Genomic DNA, 4892 nt, shown 5'->3' on the forward strand with positions numbered 1-4892 from the left:
TCATAGCCACAACACATACATACTGCATACATACTCGTACACACTCACTAACACACAATTGTTATAAAATGCCAAGACACACGGCAGACTTGTGTAGTAGTCTGCCACATATACACAAACATATTGTCAGTGGCAATGCTACGTATTTAGCTTGAGTTATGTGGCATATGCATCTTCATAAAGCATTGGCAAAGGCAAATACTCGCATCATTGTCACGTGCATATACACAAAAACTTGCAGTAAATAATATTTTGTGAAGTATGAAGAAGTTGTGTGTGTGCAATGGAAATAAAAGAGGATTGAAATTAATTTATTAAACTTCCAAAGGAGCAACTTTTTGAGTTGGTGGCTTAAAACCAAAACCCTTTTTTTCAAACGATATGTACAGCAATTAACATGGTTAACATGGACAAACGCAAAGACAGAAGAACGGACGAACGAACGAATAGATGGACTGACAGGCAGAATGATATTGAGATATAGACAAATAAACTGGCGGACAGACAGACAGAACAGACGAATGTTCGGACAGAAAGAAAGACAGACTGATGTCCGTCATAGACTGGCGAACTTATAGGTAGAAAATACCGATGTCCGTCAAAGATTGACGGTCAAATAGACAGAACAGACGGACGGACGGTTTGACAGAAAGACAGAGCAATGGACGTCAAAGATTGGCGGACAGACAGAAAGCCTGGCAAATGGACCGACAGACAAACTGGCAGACAGATGGATTGACAGACAGACAGACCGACTAGTGTCAAGGTCTGACGGAAAGATGGATGGGACAGAAAGACAAATAGACCGATGTCCGTCAAAGAGTGACGGACAGACAGACAGGATATGGATGGATAGAAAGACAGATAGATCGATGTCCGTCAAAGAGTGACGGACAGACAGACAGAACGACGGAATGACGGACTGACAGACCAATGGACATAAGACACAGAAAGCGTGGCAAATGGGTAGACCTATGAAAGTCCAAGTCTGACTGACAGATAGATAAACTGGCAGACTGTCGGACAGACGGACAGACAGAACAGACGTACGGATGGTTGAGTAGAAAGACAGACAGACCAATGAAGGTCAAAGACTGACGGACAGACAAACAAACAGAATAGACGGTCGGACGGATAGACAAACAGATAAAGTACTGGACATCGAAGACTGACGACATACAGCGAGACAGAACAGACGAATGGACAGACGCAGATTGAAAAATAGACAAACTGACGGACAGATGAACAGACAGACAGGTGGACGTAAAAGACTGGCGGACAGACAGATTGGCTGGCAGTTGGATAAACGGAAATAAAGAAATAACCTTAAAGGCAGATTAATTGGTTGACGGACAGACAGCCAGAAAGTCAAACAGAGGGAGAGATACACTATCAGAGGGAAAGACAAGCAGACTGACAGACAGATGTGGGTAGGAGATGGGGGTAGGAGAGGGCGGTAGGGGAGGGGGGTAGGAGATGGGGGTAGGAGAGGGGGGTAGGAGATGGGGGTAGGAGAGGGGGGTAGGAGATGGGGGTTGGAGAGGGGGGTAGGAGATGGGGGTAGGAGATGGGGGTAGGAGATGGGGGTAGGATATGGAGGTAGGAGATGGCGGTAGGAGATGGGGGTAGGAGATGGGAGTAGGAGATGGTGGTAGGAAATGGGGGTAGGAGATGGGGGTAGGAGATGGGGGTAGGAGATGGGGGTAGGAGACGGGGGTAGGAGATGGGGGTAGGAGATGGGAGTAGGAGATGGTGGTAGGAGAGGGGGGTAGGAGATGGGGGTAGGAGATGGGGGTAGGAGATGGGGGTAGGAGATGGGTGTAGGAGATGGGGGTAGGAGAGGGGGGTAGGAGATGGGGGTATCAGATGGGGGTAGGAGATGGGGTTAGGATATGGAGGTAGGAGATGGCGGTAGGAGATGGGGGTAGAAGATGGGGGTAGGAGATGGGAGTAGGAGATGGTGGTAGGAAATGGGGGTAGGAGATGGGGGTAGGAGATGGGGGTAGGAGATGGGGGTAGGAGATGGGGGTAGGAGATGGGGGTAGGAGACGGGGGTAGGAGATGGGGGTAGGAGATGGGGGTAGTAGATGGGGGTAGGAGATGGGGGTAGGAGATGAGGGTAGGAGATGGGGGTAGGATATGGGGGTAGGAGATGGGGGTAGGAGATGGGGGTAGGAGATGGGGGTAGGAGATGGGGGTAGGAGATGAGGGTAGGAGATGGGGGTAGGAGATGGGGGTAGGAGATGGGAGTAGGAGATGGTGGTAGGAAATGGGGGTAGGAGATGGGGGTAGGAGATGGGGGTAGGAGATGGGGGTAGGAGATGGGGGAAGAAGATGGGAGTAGGAGATGGGAGTAGGAGATGGGGGTAGTAGATGGGGGTAGGAGATGGGGGTAGGAGATGGGGGTAGGAGATGGGGGTAGGAGATGGGGGTAGGAGATGGGGGTAGGAGATGGGGGTAGGAGATGGGGGTAGGAGATGAGGGTAGGAGATGGGGGTAGGAGATGGGGGTAGGAGATGGGGGTAGGAGATGGGGGTAGGAGATGGGGGTAGGAGATGGGGGTAGGAGATGGGGGTAGGAGATGGGGGTAGGAGATGGGGGTAGGAGATGGGGGTAGGAGATGGGGGTAGGAGATGGGGGTAGGAGATGGGGGTAGGAGACGGGGGTAGGAGATGGCGGTAGGAGATGGGGGTAGAAGATGGGGGGCGGAGATGGTGGTAGGAGATGGAAGTAGGAGATGGGGGTAGGAGATGGGGGTAGGAGATGGGGGTAGGAGATGGGGGTAGGAGATGGGGGTAGGAGATGGGGGTAGGAGATGGGGGTAGGAGATGGGGGTAGGAGATGGGGGTAGGAGATGGGGGTAGGAGATGAGGGTAGGAGATGGAGGTAAGAGATGGGGGTAAGAGATAGGGGTAGGAGATGGAGATAGGAGATGGGAGTAGTAGATGGGGGTAGGAGATGGGGTAGGAGATGCGGTAGGAGATGGGGTAGGAGATGGGTAGGAGATGGGGTAGGAGATGGGGGTGGAAGATGGGGGTAGGAGATGGGGGTAGTAGATGGGGGTAGGAGATGGGGGTAGGAGATGGGGGTAGGAGATGGGGGTAGGAGATGGGGGTAGGAGATGGGGGTAGGAGATGAGGGTAGGAGATGGGGGTAGGAGATGGGGGTAGGAGATGGGGGTAGGAGATGGGGGTAGGAGATGGGGGTAGGAGATGGGGGTAGGAGATGGGGGTAGGAGATGGGGGTAGGAGATGGGGGTAGGAGATGGGGGTAGGAGATGGGGGTAGGAGACGGGGGTAGGAGATGGCGGTAGGAGATGGGGGTAGAAGATGGGGGGCGGAGATGGTGGTAGGAGATGGAAGTAGGAGATGGGGGTAGGAGATGGGGGTAGGAGATGGGGGTAGGAGATGGGGGTAGGAGATGGGGGTAGGAGATGGGGGTAGGAGATGGGGGTAGGAGATGGGGGTAGGAGATGGGGGTAGGAGATGGGGGTAGGAGATGAGGGTAGGAGATGGGGGTAAGAGATGGGGGTAAGAGATAGGGGTAGGAGATGGAGATAGGAGATGGGAGTAGTAGATGGGGGTAGGAGATGGGGTAGGAGATGCGGTAGGAGATGGGGTAGGAGATGGGTAGGAGATGGGGTAGGAGATGGGGGTGGAAGATGGGGGTAGGAGATGAGGGTAGGAGATGGGGGTAGGAGATGGGGGTAGGAGATGGGGGTAGGAGATGGGGGTAGGAGATGGGGGTAGGAGATGGGGGTAGGAGATGGGGGTAGAAGATGGGGGTAGAAGATGGGGGTAGAAGATGGGGGTAGAATATGGGGGTAGAAGATGGGGTAGGAGATGGTAGTAGGAGATGGGGGTAGGAGATGGGGGTAGGAGATGGGGGTAGGAGATGGGGGTAGGAGACAGGGGTAGGAGTTGGGGGTAGGAGATGGGGGTAGGAGATGGGCGTAGGAGATGGGCGTAGGAGATGGGCGTAGGAGATGGGCGTAGGAGATGGGCGTAGGAGATGGGCGTAGGAGATGGGCGTAGGAGATGGGCGTAGGAGATGGGCGTAGGAGATGGGCGTAGGAGATGGGCGTAGGAGATGGGCGTAGGAGATGGGCGTAGGAGATGGGCGTAGGAGATGGGCGTAGGAGATGGGGTAGGAGAAGGGGGTGTTGTTTAGTACATATGTTTTTCAGTACGTGCTGAATACATCTTTCGAAGATTCCACACCTGCAGCTATGCAAAAAAAAATAAAACTGACAAACATTCTGATATTCAGACGAACAGACATACAGAGTGAAAAACCGACTGTAAGATAGATGGACATGACTAACTCGAATCAGGAAATGACTCCGAATCGATCCATACATTAAAGGTCTCTATTTATGTCTTCTTTGGGCACGACAACTTTCTTCAGTTTGGCTCAAACCGGTCCAGATTTGGATATTGCTGCCATATAGACCGATCTCTCGGTTTAGGGTTTTGGGCCTATAAAAGGCGCATTTATTGTCCGATTTCACCGAAATTTAGAACAGTGAGTTGCGTTAGGTTCTTCGACAACATTCTGCAATTTGGCCCAGATCAGTCCAAATTTGCATATAGCTGTGATATAGACCGATACTCCGATTTAAGGTTTTGGGGCCATAAAAGGCGCATTTATTGCCCGATATCGCCGAAATTTGGGATAGTGAGTTGTGTTAAGCCCTTTAAAATCCTTCGTTTATTTAGACCACATCGGTTCAAATTTGGATATAGCTGCCATATAGACCGATCTCTCGATTTAAGGTCTAGCGCCCATAAAAGACGCATTTATTGTCCGATTTTGCCAAAATTTGGGACAGTGAGTTGTGTTAGGCCCTTTAAAATCCTTCTTCAATTTGTCTCAGATCGGTCCAGATTTGG

The sequence above is a fragment of the Stomoxys calcitrans genome, chromosome 3 (assembly GCF_963082655.1).
Source record: "Stomoxys calcitrans chromosome 3, idStoCalc2.1, whole genome shotgun sequence".
Taxonomy (NCBI): Eukaryota; Metazoa; Arthropoda; class Insecta; order Diptera; family Muscidae; genus Stomoxys; species Stomoxys calcitrans.